The sequence below is a fragment of the Falco peregrinus genome, chromosome 14 (genome assembly GCF_023634155.1).
Source record: "Falco peregrinus isolate bFalPer1 chromosome 14, bFalPer1.pri, whole genome shotgun sequence".
In the NCBI taxonomy this organism is placed as follows: domain Eukaryota; kingdom Metazoa; phylum Chordata; class Aves; order Falconiformes; family Falconidae; genus Falco; species Falco peregrinus.
The window spans coordinates 408276-427210 of NC_073734.1; the positions used below are offsets into that span (position 1 = coordinate 408276).

The following is an 18935-nucleotide window of genomic DNA, read 5'->3' on the forward strand; positions in this document are numbered from 1 at the left end:
CCTTGCATCCCTCCCTGCAGTACCCATTATACTACATGGAGGTGTGGGGCTGGAGAGTTACCATGGGATGTACAGGGATGTGACAACAGAGCCTACGTGCAGGGAAAGAGGGAAAGAGAGAGCTTGTGAGATGCTGGCTCTGTGCAGGATTTTTTCAGTATGGAGATGGAGTCTTGGATGCTTTGACCTAACAGACTGTGTTTACTGGAGTGGTTACAGTGCTCGACTTTGGCTTTTATACCATTACCAAAACATTACGTATGCCAAGATTAAGTGATCTTTGGGGTTTTTTTCCTGCAATAGGTCTTAGTTGACAGAGGGGGCAATTCAATCACCAGTAATTTTACTGTCGGTCTTGGGGTTGGAGGCAGCTTTTAATGAAATCAATTCTCACAAACTCAGATGATTTTATAATGCAAATTAAGGCACCAGAGGAGTAAAGGGGTTTTGGTTGTAGAAGAGAAACATACCATGGGACGAAGTATGTTGCAGCCTCGTTGCACGCTGCACTGACTAAACGTATGGTTCCCGGAGGAAAGGCAGCGCGGTAGTCGCGAAAGCTGAGCCACAGAACTGTCAGCGTTGTTCACTTGTCAGTTGGTTGCTAAATTGTCAGGAGTATTTTGCCCGTGGTATCCTCATGGGATTTAACTTTTGCCCAGCTTGGGGAGCTGATGCCTGGTGAAAGCAAGCAAGATGTAAACGCCAAGACAGGTCACAATGAAATTGCTTACTAATCTGGTGTTGTTCCCTTTCTGAAGGGCAATTACGGGCAAGATCTCAGCAGGTTCTGCTGGGAAGGTCTCCCTCAGATTGGTGCGGCTAGATGAGTTTATACAAGCTGGGGATTGCAAGGCACCGTTGGGAGATCTGGACCTGTGAAAGTTTAGATGTTGTACAACAAAGCAAACGTACAAATGGACGTAGTTGAAAAGCATGTCAGAAGAAGAGCTATTAATAAACCTCCAAACCTTATCTTTCCTGTTTTGTCAGGAGCAGTAGTTATTCATTACAAGGGTAGATCTAACAGGACAAGAATTACCGTAAAGAACAGCTCACAATTAATGGCTAAAAGGCCAAAGTTTAGCCTGCCAGCTTCATCTGTTGGCAGTGGTTTCCGTGTGGCTATTAGTGTGTCAGGGACGTTTCCTTAGCACCTCTTATCTGTAGGCTGCAGGGAACAGCTTAGTGATGTGGACTGAAGTTCAGAGTTCAGGTGAAGCATGGACCTTACATCCCTCTGGGTCTTGGAGAAGCAGGTCTACGTGAGGGATACCAAGCTCCTGCTACAGCAGGAACCAAGTTGTCCTGTGGGTACAGCGTGGGGTGGGAGGCAGGAGGTGCGGTGTCTGACTTGTGCTCTGTTTCTCAGTCCTGAGAATGAGTCCTGACCTCGGTGGGATCCTCTTCTCTGGTAATTTGAAGATGTGAAGGTATCTACTTTCTCGGGCATCCCCTGAAGTCATCCTCAGGAGTGTCATTCCCATCCCAGCTATCTGAGGGCAGGGGTATGCAGACATGGGGATGGAGTAGGAAGGGCATGGGATGGGAGGTAGTGCTGAAGTGTGGCCCTTAACCGGCAGCTTTTCTGTTCTGGCAATGTTTCTGGTAAAAACAACAAACTAAAAGAGGTGGGGGGGAATTTTTCTGTGCCTTTCCCACAGCAGGCAGTGATCCCCGCCAAGCACCAGCAGAGCCCTGCCCAGTATAACCAGGCACAACCCCCAGCGCAGGTGCAGGGCCATGTAGAGCAGCCCGGTTCTGAGGCTGGCGGCGCCTTGGCTTTCCTCCTCCCTCTCAAAAGCCTCAGGTCCAGCACGTGAACATTGCGGGCCCAATGCTTCCCCATTAGTCACTGGCGATGTTCTTGCTAGTCGTGATGGGAGCAGGTCAGGCCCCCAATTGCATCAGTGTCTCCTTAATGAGCAGGAACTCCAGCAGTTTCATCAGCTGTCGCTGCTTCCATGAGCGAAGCTCAGCTTGCGCATGGCTCCATTTTTTCTCATTATTTCTGTGGGCTGCACTCCCCAATCACTGTAAAACTCTGCAGAAAATATTTTTAAGGTGACAAATTGACCACCAGCAAAGCACTAAATCCAATAACTTTTGCTTTCTAAGTGAGGCTGTACAAGAGCCGCAAAGCCCAGCTGCTGTTGTGCAGAAACATGTTGCATCTGACTTTTCCCTGAGCATTAAAGGACTGAATTATGTGTCTGTCAGCTGAGAGCTGTTTACCTGGCGACAAATCATAATTGCTCTTGTTAAATCTAAAGTACACCGACACATTTTCATACTATTTCCCACACATTGCACAGAATTTCTCTAGTAGGCCAAGCAAACAGTTACCAAGCCTGGATTACAACCCAGAGCCCCAGACTGCATTGCTTGTGAATACGCAGAAAACCTCCTGTTGAAGGTGCCTTGATATGCTCCTGCTAGCGGTGCTTCATTTAGCTAGAGATTTAATTGTTCAGGCTGTAAATGGGATACTCCTTTTGTGTCTTGTTTTCTTGTTTCTGTATCACTCTAATCTGCCTTTGCACTCGTACAGATTTTTCTTTGCTTAGAACAGCTTTCATTGAAATGCTGATAAAATGTGCCCTTTCTGAGGCAAACCCAGGATGCTTTCAAGGTAAAAAAAAAAAAAAAGAAAGATAGATTAATTCTGCCAATTAAAGTCTAATTATTCTCCGGTCATTCAAGAATAAACTTCTGTTCTCCCTGTCTGATTTCCAGGCTGTAATCTCACTGGGACAGGTATTGCCTTGACATTTGCATCTCTTGAGGTTTATAGGTGGCAGGAAAAGACGGATTCCTGAGGAACTCAGTGTCAAGTTGTGCATGCAAATAACTCTTGCCATCTCCGTGCCCTTCAAAAACCCTCCTCCGATCGTATCGCTAGCAGTCAGACTCTTGAGCCTTGCTGCAGAAAACTGGATGCAGGGTATGGGGGAGACGAGGTCATTTTATAGCTTAGGATCTTCTGAGTGCTGGAGCTCTTCAGGAGTTGGGTCGGGTGGCTCAGTTCCTGGCCCTGTATGTTCTCTTTTTCTGCTGCTGACTGTGGTTTCTTGGCCCCTTGCTAATACAGGTGAGCTGGAGTGAGCTGGACGGCAGAAGGAACGTAGTCCCCAAAGGTCCCACAATAATCCTGATGTGCCTCTCCGTGTTGCAGCCCTTTCTCTGTTGATCCCTCCATTGGGACTCTTGGGATTGGCGATGCCATGCAAGTAACGGTGGACTTCCACCCAGAGAAGACTGGTGATTATTCCAGGCCCCTGACAGTTCACTATGACACAGGTAAGGTCTGGGCACTGCATGGTGCCCAGTCTCTGCGTCCTTCAAAACAGAGACCTTTCAAAGCAGAAAAATGTTAAGCTTGCTTTGCAGACTACTTCTAAAACCTTTTCTTTCAAAACCTCTGTATGTTTCGGTGCTTAAGTGAGCAGGTAAGGGGCAAAGGCTGCGTGTGCCCTCGTTCTGTGTGGCTGTGTGCCGGTCTCTCCCTGGGGGATGCTGGTGTCGGCTGGGTGCTCTCCACCCAGCACCCCCCATGACTGCCATCTGCCATCATTCCCTGTTGTCCCGGTCACCTTAATTGCCTCTCCAGGTGTATCTCCCCTGTCCCGGCTTTGCCTCAAAGAAAAGTGACAAATAGTTGGTGTTTAGGGGGCTTTTAAAGTGCATCCCCTCAAGCAGGAATGAGGTTTTTTGGAATCGGGTTTTGCTGGGAGTTGCTGAGTCGGAGGCGGGAGGAACCTTGATTCTCCGTTACGGTGTGCATATGCACGTGTGAAGCTTCATTCCTTGGCGGTGCTATGTTTGAAGCGCGACGTGGGAATGCGTGCCTCTGTCAGACTCGCTCCAATGCCGCTGTCTCTTACACATCTGTCCCCTGCACTGCTTCTACGTTGTTTTGCCGCAGAGCCTTGTTCTTTCTTTTTGCCTTCTCCCACAGCTCACGACATCAGGACTAATGCAGCCAGGACTTGAGGGCTCTTGGGATTTGGCAGGAAGAGCTCGCTGCCTCCCGAGATAGGTGTAACATTTATATTAGGCTAGGAGAAGCTGAGGTCAGGCCACAGAAACACCATCAGCTTTACGCTTCACTGAAGAGTAAGCGGGGAATATCTTTAGGAAAAGGCGCCATGTTAGAATGCTTCTGTCGGCCTTGGCTCAGCAGGGGTATGTTGTGGTGCCGAACGAGGCGCTTCCTCAGTTGCGTGAAGGCACTTGGCGTGTGTTTCCTCTCGCCTGAGAGGGAGGTTTGGTTTGTCCCTGTTCCTCAGCGTTGGTCCTTGGAAGTGTGGTGTCCTAACCGAGGGGATACTGTGTGCTGCTTTAGCCCGGCAAAGAGCATTTTAGTTGTCTTGGGTTTGTGGAAGTTACAAATGCTCCTGTATCTTCCAAACACTTATGTAGCCTCACGACTTATTTCAGCTTTGTCTAATGTTTTCCAGTTATTGACATATTCACGGAGAATGGTTGATGCTCACTCAGAGGAGCTTATTGTTTTGGGTAACAGTTTCTAGGACGGGTGACTGAAATATCAGCTAGGGAAGCACAAAAACGTGCCTTATTTGTATGCCTATACAGAATCTATAGGATAAAATTCAGAGGGCTAGAATTTCTCTGGGGCAGATGAGCAGTGACAGTGGAGATTAGGGCCGTAGGGTTTATACTTTGTGACGGAACAGAGTGAGCGAATAATTAGGGCCAGGATCTTCGTGGCTTGCTTTGAAAAACCTGAGAGTCTTGTTCTTACTGAAACAGCTGGTTCCCCCATAGTCAATCTTTGCAAAAGTGATTTGTGTGGGTAGGCCACGGGGATAAACTCTCTGCTGGCTCTGAGAGGGGTGTTTTCCCAGGAACACGTGCAGCTCCCTGGGAGATGAACCCAGGATTTCATTCCTGCCTGCCAGTACAATGTTGCAGTTATTTTGAAATAAACTACGAATTGCGAAGGAGAGCAAGGGGATAATGAAGGGATTATCTCTCTAGCTTTGAAGCGTACAGGTAAGTGAAAGGCTGCTGAGATGAATTGCTAAAGTGAAGCAGAAACGTGTAATCAATCAGTCTTTCGAGGTGTGGTGCAGAGCTTATTGCAGGAGTAGTGCAGAGCACCAGACAGCGTTCCCTGACCTCGCGTGGCGAGCCCTGGCTAATGTGTCCGGCACCACGGCAGGCTCCCTGTGACGCGCGTACAGAAAGCAGCCGGGTTGCTCTTTCAGAGCCACCAACAGAGTGTTTATTAAGAAACAGAAGTGCTAAGAGCAAAACAGCAGTTTAAGGTGTTGGGAGGCGTTTCCCTCGCTTGGCTGTGTATCAGTACTGACTTGCTCGCAGGCAGCAGTCGTTCTCAATGGATCACACCCTTCTTAGGGTGACTTACGCAGGATCAGGTGAACATTGCTTAAATTTCTGCTGAAGCTGGGTCAGATCTGTCCCTAGCATTGCTTAAGCAAGCATGGAGCTCTTCCATGTGAACAAGTCACAATTTTTCCCTTAGCGTATGATTTGGTTGATTTAAATTGTGTGTCTTTTGGGCTGGTTAGGAGCACAGGTACTGTCCCCTGGATAGACTGTGTGTGTGGTGGCGGTTCTGTTGCTCCAAATTTATGGATGAGTGTGGAGAAAATGTTTGCTGCTATGAGCGTAATGATTTACAATGAAAACTTGTCCTTCAGTGCTTTACATGCCTAAACTCCTCCTTTTCGCCTGTGTACATGTGTCTGGGTGTGAAAAATCCCAGCTCGTACTGAAATGAGGGTGACTTGGGATGTTCTGGGCTCCAGCATATCCCTGTCCAGCACCTTAACATCAGATTATGGTACTTGAAAGGGTTTCTGAAACCTGCATGCGAAGCACTCGTACAGCTTTGGAAAAGGTTTCAATACCACTGAAAGTCCTGTCGGTCACTTGGCCTTTCCCAGATGACGTTCAGCCCACCCTGTGTGGACCGTGTGGATGTGGGAAAATAAGTTTATGGAGGTAAGTCCTAGTCTCAACCAATCCAGTATTCATGAAGTTTCAATATTCTTTCAGCTGTCAAGTCCTGCTCAAGTGAGATGATGCCCAAGCTGCTTGCCCTGAGTGCTGCTGATTGTACACCAAACCCAGCTTGCTGCAGTAACAACATTTATTGCAACCTGGCAGCGTAGCACCAGCTTGGTGTGGGAAGGTGAGCTTTGCTCAGGGACACGTGGCTGAGGAGATGCATGACGGGTTCCCAGAGGTGTGCCAGAGGTGCAAAGCAAATCCACCAGTCCAATGCCATCCAAAACAATAACGTCTACGGCAGGTGCTCCATGCAGGTGAAGAAGGCTGCCAGAGACAGGAGGTGCCGGCGAGATGCTTGGAGTTGTGGAAGGAGAATTGCTTCTCTACTCAGAGCTCCCTAAATGCTGACTCACATTAGGCTCCTGTCTCCAACGAGTACTAGTATAGTATGATGGGTGGTCTTCAAGGTGTAGGACCAGATCCTGTGCCTGTATGTGGGTGCCTCCAGTGCCCACTGGCCCTTGTGGCAAGGTGCTACAACACGCTTCTAGCCCAGGGGATCTGTGGTGCGGTATTGAAATTCCTCTGTGCAGTTTTTCCCCATCGGTTGCTGCATCCCTTGGCATCTCTTTGTCAGCACAGAAAACTTCAGTAATTAGCAAAGCACCACAGAGCTTGTGCGTGGCTGACGGACGCTATGTATTGAGATGCTTTTATTGCTGTCAGTAATAAAAGTAGTGATGCGGATGGCTCTCTTTCAGTAGCTCTGTGAGTCTAATGCAGAAGCAAAAGCCTGGGGCAGGATCTCACCCTCTTTGAGGGGGGAGATCAGAACCCATACCCATAGGAGTATTTTAGGAGACAGCACACCCAAGAGGAGGCAGCCCTCAAGCAGAACTGCCTATTCCATTACTCTTCTGTCTCCCCTTGGTTCAGAGCCCCAAAAAGCGGTTTCCCCAGAAGAGAGGTAACGTGTGTGGCTCAGGAGTAGTTCTCGGTGTTTTTGGTCCTGCTGGAAGCCTCCAGCCTTGTGCTAAAAGCCTGCTGAGGAACCGTCTAGGTGTTTGGCAGATGAATACCCTGTTTTCCCTCAACTTCCCACACAGCTTTCAGGAGGGCTGACAGCTGCTGAGCAGGAGCTGTGCTAAAGCAAATCTTGGCTTGTTTGCTGTGGATGGCAGACCCAGGCTCAGAGCATCCTTTGTGGTTCTGCACGCCCAGGGCACAGATGGGGGAGTTCAGCCTCGGCTCCTCAATTGCTTACTTCAAGGGCAGGTAGAAAGTGCGAGCAGGGTCTGATTCTGGCTCCGTGGTTGTTAATCAGAGTGAGTTTTCCTGCGCTGGCTCAGTTCCTGTCCCCGTAGGAAGTGGGTGAAGTCATGTCTCCCCTCCTGAGCCCTGGGCAGCAAAACTTGCTCTGTGCCAGATTCAGGTTATTCCTATATGGCAGGAGAGAGCAGCTAAACAGACTTCTTCAGTGCAGCACGCTGGGAGCTGGAGACGATGTGGAGCAGAGCTTGCCTTGCCCTGGGTCAGGGAGGGGTCTGGCTGCCTTGTTCCCCCGCCGCTGAGCTTTGCTGCCTGGCCCTGGAAGCAGGGGGTCCCCAGCACCGTTTCCTCCCCATTGCTGCTTGCTAGGCGTGGGGCAAATGCCAGCAGCCTCGTAGAATCATAGAATGATGGAGGTTGGAAAAGACCTTGAAGATGACCAAGTCCAACTTAACCCCGGATTGCCAAGCCCACCACTAAACTGTGTCCCGAAGCACCACATCTGTGTGTTTGTCAAACGCGTCAGGGGTGGTGATTCCAGCCTGCAGCGTGGAGAAGCAAGCCCTGCCGGAGCCGTCTCCTCCCTGGCAGGCTCCCGCCAGCCCCCCAGTCCCGAAGGCTGGCCAGCAGCTGCTGCTTAGGCTGCCCGCACGCGGGGGGCTGCTGCAGGGGGGTTTGGTACTGAGCACCGGAGAGCTACTGGGATGTGTGGTTTGGGTTGGTCAGTAAGCGTGATGAGCTGGCCTCAGATCTTCCCCTTCCTCTAAGCCAGCACCAACACTTGCACGATAGACAAGATCTCCTTAGGGCAACGTAAGCATAAAAAATAATAACAAAAGAATTTCTTGGGTAGATCTGGAAGAACTGGCTGGGGATCACTGTATTTAGTGCGGCAGCAATGCTCAGGGTGGCAGGGGATGTCAGAAGAGGATCTGGGTCTTCTGCCCTACGCAGGACGGCCTGAGCCACTGCCCTGAGGTGCCTCTGCCCTTCTCGGTCTAACCACAGGCAGCTTCTCTGTGCTGCAGCAGCCTCTGGAGCTGTGAGTGATAACCGCCAGCTTGAGAAAGCACCGAGGTTTCATCACAAATGGGGGAAGATGAGGCATGAGATCACAGGAAAAATCAAGGCATATGAAACACGATTAATTAGGGAGCTGATGTGGAGCTCTTCAGTCACCTGTGGCACGACAGAGAGTTTGGTGTGGTGTGTTAGAGCCATTTGGGTTTGGTGAAGATGACGGTAACTACAGAACCGGGTGTGCTCGGCTGGCAGCAGGGCAAGCACAGCCTGTGCATCGCGGCCGCGGTGGGAAACTGTGGTAGGGGCTGCATCGCGTTGCAAATGGGCCGAGGGGAATTGTCAGGGGCGCTGCTGACTGCTCAGCTCCTGCACAGATCAGCATGGGGTTCCCAGCCGGGAATGTCGGTGTGTTGGGGTGCTGAATCCCTTTCTTCAGCTGAAATTGATGCTGGGCTTAGCTGGATCAGCTTACGTTGGTAAATGAGGCCACCTCTGCAAGGGCTTGGCGGTGTGTTAGTGGCCACTGTACACACGCAGGAAGCTCATTAAATCCCAGCCCTACGTGTTTATTGATGTTTGAGGCTGAACACCTGTGGGCATCTCAGCTACTCGCAAGAGTAAAACATTACCTTGCTGTGATATTAGTCTGTGGTTTTGTGTAGACTTTGGAGAAGACAACCACCTCTGCATGCCTCTCTTCTCTTTCCTTTAAGAACCCCCTTTCTACCGAAGGTCCTGTCATCTTGCCAGGCTGGCACTGCCATCAGTAGCTTCCAGGAACTTGTTTGAAAACAAAATGAAAATCCTATTGGCTTAGCCTCTAGATCAAGCCTTTGTCTTTTCTCTCTGCAAACCCACGGATGGATGTGGATAGGCAGCAGGGTTTAGCTGAAGTTCAGCCCTTGCTGTGTTGCGTTTCACGTTCCTGAGATCACTCAGATTGCTGAGCCCTTGCGGTTTGTACTGACTCCAGCCAGAGCAGAGGAGGCTCAGGACTTGCCAAAAGTCTCAGTTTTGGCTGTTTTGTTCATCCCCAGAAGCAGACTTCCATGTGACGCCGCCTATCCCATTCTTAGCCTGTGAAGGATATCTGGAGAATGTAGTTTTCATCTCTTTGCAGGGCATCCTGGACTGCAGCTTGTCTCTTCTATCATCAGTGGAAATCACTAGTATGTTCTTAGGTGCCATGAACCCTGGATGCGTTTTGGGGCAGAACTGACCATTCATTAGTCTCCTTTCCTGGTGGATCAATCAACGTCTGCTGAGAAGCAGAAGAGTAGCTTGAAGGGTGATTGATATATGAAGTGGCGTATTAAGCATGTCTTTGCCAGGCAATCAGAATGAAGGTTCCTGCCCTGTTTTTCCCCATGGGCCAAAAGCAGTGTTTCAGTGATCAGCAACCCCAGCGTATCATGGCTGTAGTACCAATAATGATTATATATAGCCCACGGCATCCTGGATATGCGGCAGCGCTGTCTTGTGTTATCCAACAGTTTCATTGTCCTTTCAGTCCATTCTGCGAGGCTCCGTCACACTGGGCAGCACAAAGGCTCTGTGCTGGCTCCCAGATATTCCTGCGCTGGAGTATTTCATCCTGTAAGAAAGCCAACAGCCCTTCCTAAGCACGGTGCGGAGGAGGTAATGGGGAATCCTTTGGGTGCTCCATTACAGGAGGATGCACAACAAGGAGCCTGGTGGAAAGCAAGGTGACTCCTAAGTGCAGGAGAGCCGTCTGAAGAGCCTGCGACCTGTCCCGTAGACGCTGTGGCTGGTCATTGCTCTCCATCTGCCTTTTCCTGCCCATCTGTTGTCTCACGGTGGCTTGCAGTGCTCTGGGGTAGCAGATCCTTTCCTTGCGATGGGCTGCATGGGCTCAGAGGGGGCGTTGCTGGGGGCTTTAGCTGTTGACAGCATCAGCTGTGGCAGCAGTGATGATTAGGGTGCCCTGAGCTTTGTTGTAGCCTGGGCAATGGTCCTGTAGAAACCCCTGTGCTGGCAGCAGTTATTTAATGGTGAGGTTTATAAACAAGCTGCTCCTAGGGCTGGAGTAACTAGCACGATGGTTTTAATGATGTCTGAAGGTAGCTCATGAGCACTGCCTCAGAGAAGCACTTAAAAATGACTGTCGCTGCCCTGTGTTTTGCTCTAGTGCTGGAAATACGAGCGTGGGGACTGACAGGTGGCCTTTGTCAGAGACCCAGCACACTTTGTAGGTGATGCCATTAGCTTCCTGACAGCAAAACAGCTCAGAGCAGCGCTCCTGGCTCTGACCGAGGTAGCTCTGTGGGAGGTGCAGCCAAAAGCATATGGTGGGGAGGGCTGGATCCCGCCGCAGGGGACTCCTCTTGCTTTCCAGAGATCGTTAGCCTGGTGAAGTGACTCCCTTCTCCGGTGGTGAAGTGGTACCAGCAGACCTTTGCATGCTGTTTGAAAAACCAGAATATGCTGGCGATGGTGAGGCAGTTGGGTATCGTGATAGTAGCAGGAGCAAAAGAACTGCTCAAAGGGTCGATGTGGAGGTACAATGACACTTCTGAGTGAAGAGCTCGGCTTTCGTTGCTTGCTTGTATTTTCAGTGAAAAAGCAGCAGGACCTGTCTCTTTTAGAAGAGGTGAGAGCCAGGCGTAGTTTTCTGACAAACTGGGCAAATTAACTTAAACTTGCTTTCCCTGTTACCCAAATATTCTGAACCTGACTGTCATGCACTCCTAAAAAGGTTTAAAATCCAAATTCAGCGAGGAGGGAGTTACAGGGATAGAGGGAGAATATTACGGTGAGGACGAAAGGCAGCAGAGTGCTGTTTTGTTTCTCTTCAGTCTAATCCATCTGGCTACCAGCTTCCTAATATTTAGAGCAGTAATCGATGGGGGAAGGTACTGGCTGTTGAATGCTGGGAACGCATTCTTCATAAAACCTGAAATTTGTTTTGAAATCTTGTTCAAGGGTTTGCTTAATATTCGGAAAGATATTTTAGCTCTTCTGTAAATTCCCTCTCCTCCTGCACAACAGGCCCCCCAGAGGATGACCCAGTGCTGGGTTTCTTACTTTCAGATAGTTAAAAGTTACCATGATGTGCTAAGATACCGGTGGCCATAGCCATGCAGATGGATGCTGGAATAAAACACGGTGGTGTTCCCGCTGTCTCAGAGAGCATCGCTCAGGAGTGCACAGCGCAAAGCACCTGCTCTACTGCTGTGTAAGAAGCCTCTCTTTTGATTTCAAGTTCAGGTGTTGCTTTGTTCAGGTTGCAGAGTGAGCTGTGTCCTGCTGTCTCTGGGAAATACGTCAAAAGCGTGTAAGAATGAGAGAGCTGACAGCCTGTAATAAGATCATCGTGTTGTGTAAGTAACGATAGGGCAGGTACGTCTGGATTCAGTAAATGTGCTTTCATGGCAGCAAAGCATCCCAAAGCGCAGACCCACGGACATTACCCCATCAGGTGAAATACCTAGGGCTACATTGCTGGTACAGTACAGAGATTGTTTTGTTGTTGTTTTTTTCTTTTCCTCCAGACTTATATATTAAACCATCAAGAGTCTTAAATAAATGTCACATCTGATTTGGCACCCAGGCCATGAAGCCTGCAGCTGCCCTGGGCCAACCCTGACAGCTCTGCTGTGTCAGTTTATCTGCCTGGCAGAAAGACCTGCTGCTCCCTCCTGACTCGCTGGCGTCTGCACGCTCTCGTCTGTACCGGGAGGTTTGTGGGTTTACACAGTCAGCACGATGCCAGATCCTTCTCTCTGTGGTAGAAGGTGCTCCGGCAAAGCCCTCCAGCCTTCAGAAGCGTCCTCGGTGCCTGCAGCTGGGAGTGTAAGTGCTCTCCAGGAGAGCAGCGGTAGGGGATGCTTAGCAAAGCGTGTAGAAGCAGGCAGTGCATATGCTTTCTCCCTCGTGGGCCTTGGAGGCAGCATTTTTCTGTGCTGGAGGCTTTATTCACGTCTTTGTTTAATCGCTTCTGATGGTTTTACCTTCCAAGCCTTTGTCCAGTTGCTTTGTGGATTTATAGCGATGAGCGCCTGTAGGCACCTATGGCAGTACGTTCCAAAGGAAGGAATATTCCTTGGAAAAGTACTAGTACTACTTTTCTCTAATTTTGACTAATACCATTTCAGGCCCTCAGGTTCCTGTTTTACAACAAATTGTGACAACTTTTTCCTCGTTCACTTTTTCCCAGGCCATTCATACTTCTACAAACCTACCTATCTCCTGTGTGGTTTCTAGGTTGAGGAATCCTGTTCAGTCTTCGTATAGAAGCTGCTCTGTACTTCGGAGAAGGGCAGAAAGAACGATTAAATTTCAAAGGCTTCAGGTTGGTTTTTAAGATCAGAACTATACCCATTATTTCAAGACCCACCTGGCCATGGGTTTAGACAGGGAGATCATGATAGTTTTCGTGGAGTTCATTTTGCAGTACTTTGTTGTCTTGTAGAGCATTTTTCATGTCATGTTTCCATGAACCCGAGTTGTACATGCTCAAAGCACTGTGCATGTCTCCCATTTCTTGGGTCCTGCTTCCTCTGCTTGCCAACGTACGCCGAGGATTCAGCGGAGGGGGGAGGCAGTGCTTATAAAGCACACCTGCCTCTGTAACGCTTCTGAACCTCAGTTATTTTTCTACGCTAAGTTGTCCGTTCCAGAAAGCAGGCTGTCCAGTCATTGGAGACGTCGCTGTTTCTCTCGCAACATAACTCATCTCTGGCCACGAATCCCTCCCACTCCTCCTGGGCTCCCTTAAGAGCAGAGAAGTTGAGGTTATACAGGCACGAAGGCTGAACTCTCCATGTGTGGAGGTGAGGGAATGGCTGCAGAGATCTGTTTGAAGGGTGATTCATTCCCAACCTCCCTCCAAGAGAGGGGCTCTCTTTCTCCTGGCACGGCTGTGATTCGCCGCATTGTGTCTGCCTTAGGGTTTAAGGAGTCCGTGTAGGACACCGCCAGCTCTCCCCCGTGCTGTTGCGTGGCCGCCTTGGAAAGGCAGGTCCATCCCCTGGCTGCCTTGCTGTAACCCGTGCAGCGAGGAGAAGGCTCTGCCTCGGCAGGGGGATGCTCTCCAGGGATGGCCGGGTCGCTGCCCTTCTCAGCTGGGGCTGGCTCTGAGGCTTTAAACACGCTCCACAGAAGTGCCATTTCGACGGAGAATGTCTCGTGTTTGTGGTTTGCTTCTCACCTGGAAACCCTCACCTGCAACAGGCAGAGTAGGCTCGGTGCTCAAGTTTGAGATGGTTGACTCCCAGGAGTTGCTTGGTTGGGAAGAATGAAGGTTTGGAAGCTCTGGCAGTGAGGGACGCTTTGGTGGGGGTCTCTTCTGGAGGGTGAAGTGCTGGCGGGTGCTCCAGCAAGACTCCAGGCGTTAATCGGCTGCTGTGTGCAGCCAGGGGCTCTCTCCTCTTCGGTCTGAGGTGGAAAGCAAAGGCGTGCTCGCTCGGGTTGTGGGACAGCTTGGGAATACTCGGTGCAGACTTGCACGCTCAGGCACAGGCACCGACAGGCTCCAGGCAGAAGAAATGGGCTTGCAGGGCTGTGATGGGCAGGTTGGCGTGGGCCGTGCCCCACCAGTCTCGTTCCGACCTGTCTGCACAGACACACAGCAAGTGAGGGTGCTGCTGCTCCAACACAGTGAAGTTCTCATCTGCGTCCCATCCTGCCGTGGGCTGTCACTTTGCTTGCCTCCCTCTTCTGCCTGCATGCCCCAGGCACCTTGGCTTGTTGGCAACAAGGGATCAGGAGAGACACAACCCCGGTGGCGTGCTTGCAGGAGACTCTGGGCGAGCCGTGACCGAGGTGGGACTCCTGAGAGTCACCTGAACGACTCAGATGCAGAATTCCCTGGGACCCGAGTGGGATGGCAACCCAAAGGCCACCTGGGCACATCTGAAAAAGTCCCCCTGTAGACAGGGTCACCTTGGGGATAAATCTTCACAAGCCCACCCAGAAATAAGGTGCTTAAGGTGGTGTCCAGGACATCCTCGTGCTGTACACATGCAGCTATCAGGCTGTGATAAGGGTATTGATCTGTGGAACTGCTAATACAGCTAAAGGCTGTGACACTTCTGTTCCCTGTGGCTTCCTCTCTTCCTTGTACTCCCATCAGCAAGGGCGATGAGCAAAGTCTCGCTTTTGCTTTGTTCCAGGTGAAGATATTCACACAAGCCTTCATGGAGCCGCTGAAGATGTCAACATCAGGCTAGACAGGAACTCCTTGGCAGCTGGGAAGACCTACATCACGCTGTCAAACCACAGATCCGTGGTCATCCACAATCGGAGTAAAGTCATAGCCCACTCCAGTGGAAGGCTTTTGTTAGTCAAGAAGGGGAGGATCAGGAGAACCTGAGGTTCGTTGGGAAGATTCGTTTCAGTAAGACAGGCTGCCCAAGGGTAAAACTAACGTACGGCCTCAGAGGGATGTTGGTGCTTTTTTGAATGGCGTAGGACAAGTAAACCATCCACGACACCAGGGTGTCCCCCCCTGGGCTTCAGGGTAATGGAGCTCAGTGCTTCCCATTCCGGTTCCATCCATGTTCCAGCTCATGTTTTGGGGAGGAAAGGTTGCATTTCCTCGGAGAGCAAATTCCCGTCTGTGGGAGCCCTAAGTCAGTGAGGCCAGGTCCCTGGGCTCGCAGAGGGTCTGTGAGGCTGAGGAAGGTGTCGGCACTCCTTACCTGGGACCCGCGTTGAGCGGTAGCACCTAACAGCTGCAGGCAGCGTACCTGTTGTGATATTCACTGCAGTTTCTTCCCCTCCAGCTTTGATAAGATGGCAACCTTCTTCAGCCTTCTTGTCCAGTAGTGCGCAGGGCAGGGTGCTTTGCTGGCCCCGAACGTTGAGGCCATCCGGCTGTAGGATGCTGAATTGCCTTGCGCTGTCCCGGCTTCCAGCACAACGAGGTATCCCTGCCCCTTCTCCGGGGCTCGGAGAGTTCGGAGGTGGAGGGTTCTGCGGGGAAGGCAGGGCAGCACAGGACTTGGAAGTGCCTTTGGGCGTCAGCACCTGTGTCTTCGTGGTGCTGAGAGGTGGGGCAGGCTCTCCACAGGGTGTCTCTGAAGCTTTGAAATTCCGTTTGGGGCAGCAGGGAAACACTTCTAGCCCAAGGGGATGCACTGGAAGTGACACTTAGAAGCTGGGGTGATTTAGGGAGTCCTTGTGTGCCTTCTCAGAGTTGAATGGCTGTAGGTGTATAGGAGTTAGTCTGAACCCAGAGCTGGTCAGGAAACTGCCTTCAGCTGGAGAACTTTTTGAGGGCTTCTGAGCAAATAAAGTTCAGTGTAATTAGGTCAGAAATGCCTTGAAGGCCAAAACTAGTTTTCCACTCTTCTCTGTTTTTAATTGCGCAGTGTGTGACTTCTGTGCAAGATCAGTGTGTTAACAGAAAAAGTCTCATGACCTTCTCTTAGTACGTCCCTGCGCCATTCTTTTAGCATCTCTTCCCACCTGCCTATCTCAGATGGGACCCTGAGTGATCCTCTCTCCCCTCAGAAGCAACCAGGTTTCCCCACAGTTAACTTCAACCCATTTTTTTCCAATGGCACTTGATCTTATGCCAGCTCGTGTTCTGTACTCTGAGCAGAGTGCTTTGTTCTTCCTTACTTGCAGTCTTAGGGGTGGTCATAGCTCCGAGGCCACTGTCCTGCTGTAGCAGAAGCTTTTGAGATGTCAGAGCAGAGAGGACTTGTACAATGGGAGGAGGCAGTTCAGCACCCTGCGCTTGGCTGTCACCCCAAAAGACCTGGATCATCACAAGGTCTACCCAGGGGTTTGCTCTGTCTCCCTCCTGCAGGACTTTCTGGGATTCAACAATGGAATTATTGTCTGTTGATGAAGGCTTAGTTGAGGGCTGCTCATCTCGGTGCCTGGAAGCCCCCCTCATGCACAGCGCTGTAGGTCAGCCGTGGAAAAACATTTCTCATGACACTCCACAGGGAGCAAGCCAAAGAAAGTATTTTTGGCACTGGTGACAGCATTTGCCCGAGGCTCTGTCTGCGTGCTGCTAGTAATGTCCATGGCTGTGTTTCCTTTCTAAATGTATTGGAATTTAGCTGGGTGGTGATTGCGGTCCTGTTTATACCACGTTGCCCTGATGTGCTGTGTATGGAGCCTTCCCCTCATCCCCCTCGAGTAGTCACCTGCTGGTCCTTGGTGGCCAGGGGACTGGAGCGTGAAGGGGGCACATCCACGTGCCAGCTGGGAAGCAAGTGCTCTGCAGCAGTGCTCCCTTCTCACCTCTCGGTTGCGAGCTTTAAACACTAGAATGATTGCTGCTACAACTACCGAGTGAGGGAGAGGTGACCTGTGTCAAAGCTCTGTGGAGAAGGCCAAAAAGAGAAAAATGTTGAAGTGGTTCAAGGCTGGATGTAAGGGTTTGCATTCAGAGATGCTGGTCCTGCCTTCGTTATTGGGTGATGCTAGGCAAAGTCCCTTCACCTCTCGGGGCCTCTGTCTTCATGCATATAAACCCATTAATTTCACTGAAGTGATGCAATGCCTGAAAGTCCGTGAGTTGGCTTTTCAAATGCTCTGGGGTCCTCTGCTGGATGGCAGTGTAGGCAGTGGAGCAGATCTAGTTTGCTTATCCCTGCCAGTCCAAAAGGGAAGGTAAAAAAGAGTGATGCTGGTAACCTGCAGCTGAATCCCAGCTGCTCTCCCCTTGCCAGCGAAGCACTGCAGTGTGTGCTCCTTCATCTTCATCCATCTCCCCGAGCACTTCTACGGGAGGAAAAGCCATCTGAGGGTGTTGGTGGGTTGTCCATTAGTCGTGGCAGTAGCTTTGAGCCAGGAGGCTCTCCTGAGGGCTGCTAGCTTTCAAAAACCTCCTCTTAGCTCGCGAGTGTGGCGTAAAACTACCTGCCGTGCCAGCGAACAAGTGATAACCTGATCTGCTTGGGACCCCGTGGCTTGGGGTCAGCCCCTTGCTGAGCTGCTCCTGCTGTTCCTCCCCCCGTGCGTGGCTGCTCCTGCGCTTACACGACAGTCTCTGCAAATATGTTGTTTATTAAATGATCTGCTTGGTTTGTGTCTCCCCATGGCTGCAGGCGCTGTCGCAGGCTGCAGAAGCAGGAGGAGAATGAGAGGGATTCTTTTCTCAAGCAGCGCGCAGTGGACCCCGTGCTCCAAGAACGCCTTTCCCTTCTCTCCCGTGCCTTCCAGAACCAGAGGGCAAAGGTGCGAGAAGGCTCTATGCTTTTCTCCAGTGATATTTTTGCCATTGAGCCGGTGGTAAGTGATAGCTGAGAACCTCTCTTCCTCCTCCTCCTCCTCCCTCAATGAGGTCACTTGGCAGATACCCGCGTCAGCGTCTTGATGTGCCGAGAGGGAAGACATGAGGTTTCTAGTGAGGCTGGGAGAGGTTGTTGCAAAAAGCGTTTCTAAACAGTGAGCTCCTGGCAGGCGGCGAGAGCCTGCCTAAAGCTGAGCTCTGCTGCAAGGGCTATAAATTAAGGGCACTTCATAAGTGTCCTTACAGTGTTCAGGGGTACTGATTATTATATATAAGGGCAGGCCTTACACGTAGCGTATGGGGATTAACCATGGGCATTAGTTCACCTATTGAAGAATGAAAAGGTCCTCTATGGAAAGGAGGCCAAGTTCAGCCCGTTTAATCACGGAAAGACCAATCCCTTCATATAATCTGGATTTATACCATGTGTGACTCTCCCTCCCAGCATCGTCTGTGAGCCTGCACGCAAGGCTGGCAGCTTTAAACGAACTTTTTGAGTTTCATTGCAGACTTGGAGAAAACTTTTTGCTTTTGCGTTTGCGCAATCAAAACCTCATGTCCTTCAACGAAACAGAGCCCTGACTCTGAGTATTTGCATGGTCTGAGATGAAGAATGCCTGCTGCCTGAGCAATGCAAAATCCCTTCTCATCCTGTTGCAAACGCTAGAATAATCTGAGCCTCTTCTTTCTTTTGTAGTAGGTGAAACGATTATTTTTTTTTTAAGGAAGGGGATCTTGTTCTCTTCTTGGTTACTCCCATAGCCCGAATGAGGCTGAGAGCCCCCCATGTGAGCACAGCTGCAGTTTCACACCACTGCAGCTGAGAGCAGCATGATGGGACCAAGAGCCTGTGTCAGAGCAGCGGGGGTATTGCAGAGAGCGGGAGCCGATCGCCTGAGCTGTGCCAGCTGGTTTTGGAGCATGTCCCAGGGCTCCTGCTTCATTACAACTGGGCTAGGTCTCCATAACGAGCTTAACCTGCTCTTGGGCTCCTGAAGTGCATTAGGGTGAGGTCCAGCAGCCTGGCTGCCCGCTGAGTCCTGGTGCTCCGTGTAGCGCTGTACGGACCCAGAGTGTAGCCTGGCCTCAAGTCTCGAGTGGAAACCTTTCCTGAATGGCTGTGTTGATGTTACAGTTGGCTTAGGACTGGGTGTAAGTGGGATACTACAGGAGTCGTTCCCCTCCTGGCTGGTTCAGCATTATCAGTCTTTAGATTTCCATTAATTCCATGATTTATGGAACAATGGGTTTCACATTCATAGTTTTGCTGATGTCTGTCTTCCCCCCTGGCGTACGGGTGTCTTCACATCAAATGTTAGTCTTTTTTCCTATCAAATGTAAAATCTAAAAATCCACTGCTGCTGACTTCCACAACCTTCTCCCCAGTGAGAGTCCCGTAACTTCTAGCGTGGACAGAGACCCTTCTTGC

At 50.6% G+C, this 18935-nt stretch overlaps 1 pseudogene; it reads left to right on the top strand.

Moving 5' to 3' along the window:
- LOC129785675 (hydrocephalus-inducing protein homolog) overlaps nt 1–18935 on the top strand; it is a 67500-nt pseudogene that overhangs the window by 17956 nt on the left and 30609 nt on the right.